Genomic DNA, 13,548 nt, shown 5'->3' with positions numbered 1-13,548 from the left:
ACCATACTATTTTAATTACTGTATCTTTGTAATGTAGTCTGAAGGAGAGTGATGCCTTCAGCTTTGTTCTTTTTTTCTCAAAATTGCTTTGGATACTTGGGGTCTTTTGTGGTTCTATACAAATTTTAAGAATATTTGTTTTATTTCTGTGAAAAATGTCATGGGTAATTTGAAATGGATTTCATTAAATCTGTAGAATGCTTTGTGTAGTGTGGACATTTTAACAATATTAATTCTTCCACTCCATGAACACAGGATGTCTTTCCATTTCCTGTGTCATCTTCAAAATCCTTCATCAATGTTTTACAGTTTTCAGAGGATAGGTCTTTCACTTCCTTGGTTAAGTTTATTCCTAGACATTTTATTCTTTTTGTTGCAATTTTAAGTGAGACAGTTTTCTTTCTTTCTCTTTCTGATAATTGATTATTAGTGTATAGATAAGCAACAGATTTCTTTCTATTAATCTTATGTCCTGGAAATTTACTGAAATCATTTATTAGTTCTAATCATTTTTTGGTGGAAACTTTATGATCTTCTATATATAGTATCACGCCTACTGCAAATAGTGAGAGTTATACTTCTTCCCTTCCAATTTGGATGCCTTTTATTTAAATATCTTGTCTGATTGTTGTGGCTAGGACAGCCATTACTATGTTAAATGTTAAGTGGGCATCCTTTTCTTGTTCCTGATTTTTAAAGAGAGGGATTTCTGCTTTTCATCATGGAGTATGATGTTACTTGTGGGTTTGTCTTAAATGGGCTTTATTATGTTTGGACATCTTCCTCCAAACCAAATATGATGAGAGGTTTTATCATGAATGTACATTGAATTTTTTCAAATGCTTTTCTGCATCTGTTGAGATGATCATGTGATTTTACCCTTTTTTTTGTTAATGTGATGTATCACATTGACTGACTTGCTGTTATCGAAAGATCCTTGCTCTGTGGAATAAATGCTACTTGATCAAAGTGTGTGGTCCTGTTTATATATTGCTGAATTCAGTTTGTTAATATTTTACTGAGGAGTTTTGTATCTATATTCATCAGAGATATTGGCCTGTAACTTTTTTTTGTAGTGTCTTTTTTTGTAGGTTTTTTTTTGTTTGTTTGTTTTTTTAGTGTCTTTGTCTGGGGCAGTCACAGGAAGCCAGTCAGAGCCCCAGGCAGTTTTCAATCTGCTTCCTCCATGCTTTTCCCGAGAGTAAGCAGGCATGTGCACGAACTCTTCATGAGCAGACTTTCAGTTTCCTACAACTCTCTGGTAAGTCCCACTGGTTTTTAAATCAGCTAAGGGGGCTCATCTTCCTAGGGTCAGACCCCAGGGCTGGGGTGCCCAATATGTGGCTGGAACCCCTTGCTTGCCAGGAAGTATTCCTGAACCCCTGATATCTCCTCCTGTGTCCTTTGCTAGGGAGATGGGTCCTGACCCAATCACCTCTATTCCCTTTCTACCCAACTCTTTGTGGATCTTTGTTTTTATAGCCTTGGTTGTAGAAGAAACTTTCTGCCAGTCTCCAGGTTGTTTTCAGGGAGAGTTGCTCCACATGTAGATGTATTTTTGATATGTTCAGGGAGGAGGTGAGCTCAATCCTCCTACTCCGTCATCTTGATCTCCCATTCCAGACTGTTTATTTTTATAACATTTTTCTAGTTATTGTAACTCTTTTCAGAAAGAAATAATGATGGAATAGTGTTACTACAGAAACATGAATTTTTAAGAAACAAAATATTTACTTTATGATAAATATAATTCTTTTAAAAATTTACAACTTATATTTAAGTCAGAGTATTGAGTCACTTAATACCTTTTCTTTATCAGTATTTTAAAAGTTTGAGTTAATAATATTTACTTAATGGTGAGTCAATAAATCTAGAAGGCTAACATTTAAATTATTGATAGCATTATACATGAAGAACAGTATTTTTTAAAATCAGTTTCAGTATCCAATGTATTCTATATGTAGTTTTCATTGAAATTTAAGATAAAAGTATGAATTTATACTAATAAGTAAATGCAGATGATATTCTTGTAATAGTTTGTCTTATAATATCTGATTACTCTTTAATTAACTTTAGAACCTCAAAAATAAAATAATATTATTTTTTAATTTTAAAATAAAGTGTATAAAGTTCATTATATGTATAAATTTCAGAGAAAATCAATTTCAGATTTGTAAGTATTTTCTAACTATAATATTATGTAATATGCAAGATAATTGAAAATCATTCACTTATTATTTAACTGACTTACTGGCTCATATTGACCTTAAATTAAATGTGTGGGACAGGTGTTATAGTTAAGGTTTCATCTGTAAAATTTTACATTACTGAACATGTATACGCTTTAGGTTAATATTTTATGTATTTACAAAAAAATTAAAAATTAAAAATGTTACATACATTAGTCACTTCTCTGCTGAATTCTATATTTAGTGGCCTGTTAGGGGAACCTTCACAGAGAATTTAAAATATATCTTGAGCTTTCTACTATACTCTTAGATATTGGTACTCAAAGTTCTTCCAGCATATCAGCTTTTTGCTATTCTTCATTGAGTATATTACTGCCTTTTGAATTTCCTTATATATTAAAAAGGAACTCCTGAGAAGAACATCCTGTATTCTCCTCATTTGATTTTTTTTTTTTAATATTTCCTCTTGTTGATAAGTAGCGTCTGTATATTTGTGATATTCATCTGGGAAAGTTGAGGGTCCCAGGCAACAAGTTGTCTCATAGAGCTTGGAATCTTAAACAAATGAGAAACGGAGGAGGGGGGAGAGAGAAAGAGAGAGAGAGAGAAAAAAACTGCATCTAGATTCATATATTTTCTTCTAAATCTCCATTAAATTTGATAATTTCTCCAATTTGTCTTACCAAAGAAAAGAGGTCTTACTAGTAAGCATTATATCACATATATGTGTTTATTCTGTTGTTTTTAAAATATTTTATAAGAATCTGAGACATATATCTGTACACATACATGTTTTTGTACTAAACTTAATATTGTTAAGCATATAGTAGGGGCTTAATATTTTGACGCTTGCTAGAAAATAACATTATTTTGTAAGACATTGGGTTAAATGTTTATTTTATTTTAAGTGCTATTTTATTTTATCTTTATAACAGCTTTTACATAAATTATTTTATTTTTCCTAGCTTACTGATGAAAACAAACATTTCATTGATTAAGTGACTTGCAGGAAAGAGAGCCAGATTTATCACTAGTTCCAACCTTATTTCAGATTTGACTAACTTCAAAGTTTATGTTTTATCCATTATGAAATATTGTTGAATATGACACTAACCTGCTTTATCTCACAATTTTGTACTCAAATATATAATAAACTCCACCAACTGTTTATCCATATTATTATCACTTATTGTTTGGTAGTTTCACAGTGAGAAGACTAAAGAAGTATGTTTTAATTAGCTTAACATGTGGGTTTGTTTTGTCAATTATCCTTGCATATTTTGGGTAAGAGTAGATAATAACTGTAAAACCACATCTATTAATACAAGGTACTTAAGAAAGGAAAAGTTGAATCTTAATTCTTATATAAAAGAATAATTCACATATGTTGTGAATGTTGTTTAGTTCAAATATCTGTTACTACTTAGTATGAGGACTGAAACACTACAGACAAATTTTCAATTACTGTAATAAAAAAGAATAAAAGAAACAAGGTATATAAATAATCATGAGATCAATAAAATGTTATTATTTTAATTAAAATCTCAGAAACTCAGACCATAAGCATCAGGTTTTGAAAATGTATTTTTTTTCACCAAATGTGTTATACTCCAGTTTCCAGTGGACCAATTCACTAAGTTGGGAAAGAAAAAGAAGTGCTAGAGAAAGCTGAATTCAGAGTTGTTTGAAGATAACTAACTAATTTATTTATTAAAATAATTAAACATATTTCAAATAGAGATAGATTGTATAAAGCTATATGAAAATTTGTTTAAGGCTATATGAAAAATTTCATATTTCGTAATTTATATAATAAAATCAAAACACTAATGCGAGCAAAATTTAAAATATATTATAAAAATTATTTTAAGGGACTAATAAAGGGTGTAATGAAAATACAATTCCATAGTTTTTAATGAAAAACATTTCTCTGAACTAGGTTTTGACCCAGTGTGTTCACTAATTAATTCATTTTATTACAATTACTGGACTTATTTGTTCCTAGGAAACGGGTTTAATGTAAGAATATAAAAGGTTTAAATAGAAATAATGTATATCTTTAATATCTGTGTAGAGGACATTATTCCTGATTTTTGAAAAAAAACAATCACACGAATCTCATACATCAAAATTGCTTTAATATTCAGGAAAACTTTAGAACCATTAGTGCCATTGTAGGTGATTTAATAATTAGATAAATTTTCATACTTCTTTACCTATATAAAGTATTCCTGTTCCCTAGCCCACTCTATTTACTAAACTCTTAATTTTCCTTTATACCTTCTTAAACGTCTGTCTCCTCTGAACTTTCCTGTTACTTCTAGACTCAGTTATTCATGGCACTACTGATTTCCCTAGAGTTCTTTGCCTGCATTCATGCATTACTGATCATCTTATATTATTTCAATTACATGTTTTCAGGTTTTTTTCTACCTTTGGTCATAAATAATTTTAGGGCAAGCAGCACATCTTATGAATTATTACAACCAAAATATATAACATAGAGCTTGTCATATAGTAACCACCCTCTGAATAATCTATGGATTCAAACAAGTTTTGGTACAAAATGACCAGTACTTATATTGCATTTCAATGTACTGCACACACACATAAACACACACAAATTATATATATATATATATATAATATATATATATATATATGCATATAACAGCATTGTTATATTTCTATTTTGTGATTATGCCAATATTCCAGATGAAAACTATAAGGAAAATAAAGAGTTTGTCTAATCTAATTTTCCCATAGTCACACAGCAAATACATGGTGGGTGGGGAAACATATTTACCCTACATTATAAGATAGCCCTTTGGAAAATTCTTTTAAAGTATTCATGGAGAAATCAGTGCTTGGGAATTTCACTAACCCTTCGACTCATTGTTATTCCTTTTATTGGAAGCGGCAAAATCTCAACTTAGACTAATTTAATAAATATAATTAATTGGCTCACAAAAACTGAAAAATCAAAGGGTAGTTTTGTATTCAATCACCTATGGATCTAGGTGCTTAACCACTTCATTGAAAAAAAATAAATCAGTCCTTCATCTGCTCACTACCTCACTCTCGTTTCTATTCTGGCAAGTTCATTAGTAGTTGGCTCTCAAACTTTAGTCAAGTAAAACCCCCAGTCCCATTTTTGGAACCCAGAGATGTGATCAGACTCACTTAAAACAAATGACATGAAAGGGCGGACAATTTCTTCTAAAGATGCTGATCAGATCAAAAAACATCTTATGTTAATAAACAAGGCGGGAAAGTTAGTTTGAAAAATATTCATGACATGAAATAAAATTTCCCTCTCAAATCTCTCTTTTCTTCCCAGTACCAATGTCAGCAGGTGATCTTCCAAATTGCATAGGGCCATTTTTATATTTCCTTAATAAATTTCCTCAATTTTCCTTCTTTTGTATAGGCATTTCAGCATCATAGTCAAACCATGGGAAATAACACTCCCCCAACACTGTAGATGATGGTATCCAGAACCATCCAGAGCCACATAATTGAACTAACTTTTAAATTTTCTACCTTTTAACAAGGACTACATTTTAATTGGGACTATGATAAAAATTATTTTAGTTAACAAAGAAGGGAGTAGTTAATTCTGCTTGAGATGAAGTCCTGGTCAGGAAATGCTTTAAGTCAGGTGTGGACTTTTAAGCTAAGCCTTAAACATTAAGTAAGTTTATGGGGTCTTTGTTTTTGTACTTGTTGCAATTAGGAGATAAAGAGAAAAACTTTAAGCAGAGCAAATGGCATGCCCGATGCCTTGAGATATAAAAGTTTATGACTCCTTATACAATATTCTGCCATGAATAAAGAAGAAGGTGCTGCAGGAGATGAAGTTGGAACGGTAGGTGGAAGGTAGTTTGTACCATACTTAGGTCTTTGTGAATTTTTTGTTGTTATTAATGAGTTTTGGTTAGAGTTTTGGTTAGTATTCCTAGACAGGATGCTTGTGAAACTTGTTTAAGTCTTTTTACTTAAGAGAAAGAGGAAGGAAGGAAGGAAGGAAGGAAGGAAGGATGGAAGGAAGGAAGGAAAAGATAAAGGATTTTTTTTTAATCCTGACATTATTTTATTTATTCAAATTATTTGAAATTTGGAGAGCAATTTCTGCCTTAATATGCAGGAAAAAAGCCTTCTACTCACTGAAATTCCTATGAAAAATGTCAGAATGAGCATTAAGTTTGTATTACTTTGGAAATCCCTGCCCCTTACCTGTATGTCCTACCTTGATGCATTGGTAGAGCAATTGATTATAACTTGGATAATTTAGATATTTATTAGCATTTTTAACAACTAAGAATAATGAAGAACATTTTTCTAAGTGAAATAACTTCTAACTTCTAAAAAAAGGAACTGAGTTAATATTATTGTAGGATAGAGAAAGTTCTAAGAATTCTGTCCTAAATATTGCCCTTGTGGTAGGCAGCTTCTAATAGGGTCTCAGTAATCCCCACCTCCTGGTATTCACAAATTTATGTGATACCCTCCCTTTGAGTGTGGGCTGGAACTAGTGACTTGATTATAATGAATGAAATATAATAAAAGTGATGGGATGCAACTTAGATTGATTTACATAAAAGCTGTGACTTCTGTTTTATTGTGTCTCAATTTTCACTTGCTGTGAGAGACGTTAGCTCCTGTGTTTTTTAAAAATTGACATATAATATTGTATAAGTTTAAAGTGTATGATGTGTTGATTTCATACATTTATATACTACAATATGATTACCATCATAGAGTTAGCTAATACCTTTATCGCATCACATCATTTCCTTTATGTGGTGAGAATAAATGAGATCTAGTCTCTTTGGTACTTTAATGTTTATAATATAATATTGTGACTATAATCTAGTCTTTCAGGGACACTCACATGGCAAGGACTGATGTCTCCTGCCAGTAGCCAGTGAGGACAGGAGTCCTGCCAACAACTACCTCAAGATCAGTTGTATATTCTCCCTCAGTTGAGTTTTGAGATGACTGCAAGCCCTGGGCAAAACCTAAATTGTGACCTTGTAAGAGGTCTTGTGCTGGATGGATCTAGTTCAGTAGAACCTGAATTCCTGATTTGCAGAAACTGAAATAAATGTTTGTTATTTTAAGTCACTAAAATTTATGGTAATGTATGATATAGCAATAGATTATTAAAATGCCTTTCTTTTGAGATGCCAAATGGCTTTTATTTTCTCTTTCCTCAGTCACAATATCTTGGTTTACCCATTTACTCCTGGCACAGGAGTAGGAATGGTCTGCGCTAGCCAAAACCAGTATTAAACTGAGAATCAGAGTGTGTCAGGAAACATTTTGATGCCTAAAGCAGGAATAAATTTGGACAATGCCAACCTCAGAAAGCCATAGAGAAAGAAAGGGCTTAAAATGCTTCCATTCTGAGAGCTGAATGCCTTTTCCTACTAAGAAACTAATGATGTAATCCCCTTTAAATTCTATCATGTAGATCTTTTCTAATAGATTTCTATAGACGCTAATGTGTACAATTATCAGTTTCCTGGGAAAAGGAGTTTAACTGCTTTAATGGAAGGGAGCATGTGCTAGTTTGCTAGGGTTTCCATAACAAAATACGACAGACTTGGTGGCTTAAACAAGATAAATTTATTTTCTCTTGGATTTGGTGGTCAGAAGTCTAATATCAAGGTGTCAGCAGGTTTGGTTTCTTCCAAAGACTCTCCCCTTGTCTTGCAGATGGCTGCTTTCTGGATGTGTTCTCACATACTTGTCCCTGGTCTGTGTGCACATATCTGATGTCTTTTTCTCTGTGTGTCTTAATTTCCTTTCTTATAAAGACAGTAGTCATACTGCCTTAGGACTTATCATAAATGAGATCATTTTACCTTAATTACCTCTTTGAAGGCCCTATCTCTACATACAGTCACAATCTGAGGTACTGGGGGTTAAAACCTCAACATAGAAATTTTAGTGGGTACAGGGCCAAAATTCAGTTTTCTTTTTGATTTCAGTAGTTGGGTCACACTTAGGCATTCGGGTCATGGGCTTGCCTATATGTTTCTATGAAAAGGGAGAAATTGTAGTCCTAGTTAAAACCCACAGACCTGGGCTTCCCTGGTGGCGCAGTGGCTGAGAATCTGCCTGCCAATGCAGGGGAGATGGGTTCGAGCCCTGGTCTGGGAAGATCCCACATGCTACGGATCAACTAGGCCCGTGAGCTACAACTACTGAGCCTGCGCGTCTGGAGCTTGTACTCCACAGCAAGAGAGGCCGCGACAGTGAGAGGCCCGCGCAACGCAATGAAGAGTGGCCCCCGCTCGCCGCAGCTAGAGAAAGCCCACGCACAGAAACAAAGACCCAACACAGCCAAAAATAAATAAATAAATACAATTAAACAAAAACAAAAAACCCACAGACCTAATTTGTCTTACTTGTCAGCTATCTTTACAGTGTGATGAATTAGTGACAGGTCGATTAGTCAACAAGCATTTGTATAGAACCAAGTTTGTTTAAAGTACATACTTAGCCAAACATTGTGTCTAGATCGAATGTATTACTCTATCTTTCTAAATAATCACTATTGATTTTTTTGACAAAATTGATGTCATAATACAGTTTTTCAAATTATTCTAGTTTGTGAGTTCGTATGTCTATAGATAACACAATGCTGCTCAAAACAACTACATGCATCTATCTTCTACTTTTTATTTGATATGAAACACATAATGAGACTATAAATTGAGAATTGTACATTTTTAGGTAAATTATGTGCATCTCATTCTATTTATCGTGATTTAGGTTTTGAAATGGTTTGGGAGGTTGAAGAGATCTGGTTTGAGATCCTGGTTTGACTATTTACTAGCTGTGTCATCTTTAGTAACTAACTTCATTTCTCTAAATATCAGTGTCTTCAACTTTAAAAGAGAAGAAAATTATGCCAAATTTGTCGCAGTTACATGTGGAAAAATAGTTTGTGAATATACTGAGAAATGAATGAGTGTAGAAAAAATAAGGTGAACAGATGGAAAATTACTGAAAATCCAAAATTTGTTATTTCTTTAAGCCTGCCTTTAAAATTGTTTTGTAAAATAATGTATTATGGAAACCTATAACAATGTTATATGACAAAATGAGTGAAAGAATGAAAAGGCCTATTACCCTAACTTTCTTTTTTTTTTTTTTTCGGTACACCGGCCTCTCACTGTTGTGGCCTCTCCTGTTGCGGAGCACAGGCTCCGGACGCGAAGGCTCAGCGGCCGTGGCTCACGGGCCCAGCCGCTCCGCAGCATGTGGGATCCTCCCAGACCGGGGCACGAACCCGTGTGCCCTGCATCAGCAGGCGGACTCTCAACCACTGCTCCACCAGGGAAGCCCACCCTAACTTTCTTAATAGAATTCCTGAAGCATTTTCTGTTCTCCAGGTAATATTGCCTTGATATGCTAAGTAGAGAAGCAATGTGTTTAAAAGTCATTAATCTCAATTAGCTTTATTTTCCACCAGAAAGTTGTTCAAATGACTTTACCTATGCAAATTAGGCCTAATTGCTCCCAGTAAAGGAGCTAAGTTCAATTATCTGATATCTTGGATTTCAGCCAGTGTATTTTGTCCCAAATATTTCAAACCTTCAGGAACTCATTTAGCATCTCTTTTAACATAATGCCCTTTAGGGCACCCAGAATCTATAGAACTGGTGATATAACTTAATTTGTAATTTACTGTGTTTTGCTTTATCAACGTAACTTATTCGTGGCTTCACTTCAAGCTAAATTGATATAATAAGAGGTCCTGCCAAAAGTAGCAGCACAACTTCACTTCAAATCTAGAAAATAATACAATGGAAATCATGAATGTGAGTGTCTTATAAAAGAAAATAGTTTTAGAATTTCTAAAAGCAGTCACATTTAATGTTTCTAGCATCTTGCTGACTTTTAATACCAGGGCACCATGGTTTGAGCTAGGGACAAACACTGAAGTCTTAAAATGTATACTGGTGGTGTGTAATTTTTAAAATGTTAGGCATATACCTTGTGTGTGTGTGTGTGTGTGTGTGTATGAGTGTGTGTGTGTGTGAGTGTGTATGTGTGTGTGTAGAGAGTGCAAAGTAAAAATGAAGGTCTTAGGTCCTAAAACTAGACATTCATAGTTTGACATTTAACTCTATAAGATACTAGCAGTATGAGTTTTAATGTTAACCTCAGTTTTTCTCATTTTTGAACTTGGGACAACAATGAAGCCTGCCATTCAACCAGAATTAAATGTGATAGTTCGTGAAGTGCTTAGCACAGTGTTTTATAGAGGAAGAAAACAACATCAGCCATTATTATTGCTATGTTAGTTGAAATTCTTCTTAGGGTCAGTTAGTGCTTAACTTTGTTCTGTGAAGCATATCCTGACTTGACATACAGTTGCTGAGCATGCTTAGAGTTCATCAAATACAAACATATAAAATGTACAAAGTGTATCAAGTCTTTCAGGACCATTTGATGCCTGGAAGAACAAAAACGTCTCAATTCCATTAAGCCAAAAATTTGGCATTACTTTTGTGAAATATTGACTATTGCTGTGTTGCCAAACCAACAGATAAAATTGTGCATAAAAAGATTTTGTCCTCCTCCACATTTTTCTCATAAATCCAAGAACTGCTTATATTGTGTAGGAGATGTCAAAATGTTTTATAATCATCTTAGATTTCACTGCTCTAGAAATAATGCTATTGTTGAGATTAGTTACAATGAAATGTACTTCTGGAGAAGTTGTATTTTCTTGGATAAAAGTGAGTATAGCTAAAAGCTCTTAAATCTTTGCCACACATTTGGATTATCAGTTTATACCATCTTTTGAGACAGCAAACTACTAAAACTTTCTTTTTTCTTATAGAAAAAGAAATTTCATTATGACTTTAATGTCATTTTATGGCTTATTGTGATAGGCAGAGAAATGCCCTCAGTAAAGATGCTAATGCCCTAATCCTTACAACCTTTGAATAGGTTAGACTGCAGAAGGAACTTTGCAGAAGTAATTATGGTTTGGGACCTTAAAATAAAGAGATTATCCTGGTGAGCCCAATCCAGTAGCCTGAGCCCTTAATATCTAAGAACTTTATGTGACTCAGAGCAGAGGAGTAATGAAGCAGATAGAGAGATCAGAAAGAGCTGAAGAATATAGTGCACTTCACCATCTGCTGCTGGCTTTGAAGGTAGAGGAAGGTGGACATGAGCCAAGGAATGTGGATAGTCTCTAGAAGCTGAGAATCACCCATAACCAACCATCAAGAGATGGAAACCTCAGTCTCACAACCCTAAGGAACTGAATTAGGCCAACAATCTGAAAGAGCTTGGAGAGGATTCATCCACAGAGCCTCTAAAATGAACACGGTTCTGCTGATACCTTGATTTCTTCCTTGTGAAACCTATAACAGAGAAACAGCTGAGCTATACTGTGCCCAGGGTTCTGACCTACAAATTGTGAGATAATAAGTGAATATCGCTTGAAACTGCTGAATTTATGGCAATATTTCATATGGCAATACTAGAAAATTAATACATTTATTTAATATCTTTCTATTCTGTTTCCATGATGCTAATATTTATAAAGCCAGTTAGATTTGGATAAGAGAACAGAGACTTCCATTTCCACTTCATAACTAACCTCTTTTTATTTGCTCTCTGAAATCCCTGCTTAAATTTGTTTTCTTCTTTTTTCAAAACATGTGATATTTATTGCTGCTATTTACTTATTACAATACTTGGGACCAATTAACCCTTCAAGAAATAGCATGGATCAAAGCCATTAGGTAAATCTCTACTGGAATACATTTGCTTCTTAGAAGCACTCAATTCTAATACTAGAATATACCACCCGACTGTGGCAGACAGACTCTTAAGTTGGTTTCCATCATCCCAAATTACTGATATTCATGTCTTTGTAATTATTCTCTTCTTTTGAGTAAGTGAGAACTGTGACTCACCTATGACAAGTAGAATATAATAAATGTGATGATTTGTATAAAATTATATTACATAGATTGTAATGTCAATCTTGCTAGGTGAGACTCTCTGCCTTACTGGATTTGAGAAAGCAAGCAGGCTGCTAAGTTTGCAGCAATATTGTTACACAGAAATAGATAACAAATGCAATGCCCTTATTTAGATTAGTAGTAATGTTAAATGACACTTATTGCTGCTACTCGAGAGACACCAGAAGGTGAGGACTAATAAAGGTACCCATCAATTAAGTAAGTATCTCTATCATGAATTTTCAGAATAACAGAGCAACTGGTCAATTTATCCAAATATAATTATATTTGGAATATTTTTACACTCTTAGCTGCTGGTATAATTATTATATTTAATCAGTAAAGAGTTTTGTTTGGAATATGTTTTAAGTACCAGCTAGTTTTAATGGAGTCTCTATTCACAGTAGGTTGGACTTGAGGTTTTACAAGGCAGACTGAATCTAGCTTGCTAAGTAATAAAGAGATCAGAAGGAATAGAGCCAAAGACTGGAAGAAGAAAAAAGAAAAACTGAGGGTTAGGGCGGAGACAGGCCTTGAGAAAAAATATACCTAATGATAGAGTTTAAATAAAATTATATGCACTTTTTTTACTTCTAAAATCTTCAGTAAAACTTTAAAAAATAATGACAATCTGGGTGTAATTTGAGATTATTTTGCCAGTCAAGTCACCGAAGACGCTGAATTTATATCAAGGATATCTTGACACTTATACTGAATTAATCCACAAAGACATTAACTTTTTTGTTCACCTTGATGATTAATAAATAATACCTTATTTAAAAGGAGGTATCCTTGTAGGATACTTAGTATCATAGTATTGCTTGACCTCTTTTTTTAAATTGCTAATGCAATATATTTTTTCTGCTTCTTCATATGTCAAGTAATATCTGATTGTATGGAAGACATTGTGGTTGCTCCATTTTTCAAAGTTTAATTTGTGTTTTCTTCCTTAAAGCGAGTGTTGAGTTTGTTTTGATAGACAGTTAATTTCCAGGTATTTCATCTTGATCCTGCTGAGGCTTGATTTCTAGATTTGTTAGGACATTTCTGTACAGTCCTTACTATATGGGTAGCTTTACTACCAGTAGATAGCCTTTCAGGGACTTTAACTGAATATCTGGAGAGTTTAACAAGGTTTATCTGGTTGGTAGAACTTCACCATCTCTAACAGCATTTCCGTCACTGGCATCTGTCTTCAGCTCACAATCTCCAGTGTGTGTCTCTGCCAGAGCTTGTGGAGTTTTCTTCTCGTCATTTAGAATTTATTATTTTCCCAAAGAATCAAAGGAATCTGCCTGCAGATTTCTGAAACTTCTTATCCATGTTGCTCTTTTTAATACCCTGCCCTGCAAATTTTA

Source organism: Stenella coeruleoalba (genome assembly GCF_951394435.1).
Source record: "Stenella coeruleoalba genome assembly, chromosome: 8".
NCBI lineage: Eukaryota > Metazoa > Chordata > Mammalia > Artiodactyla > Delphinidae > Stenella > Stenella coeruleoalba.
This window is presented reverse-complemented; position numbering follows the sequence as displayed.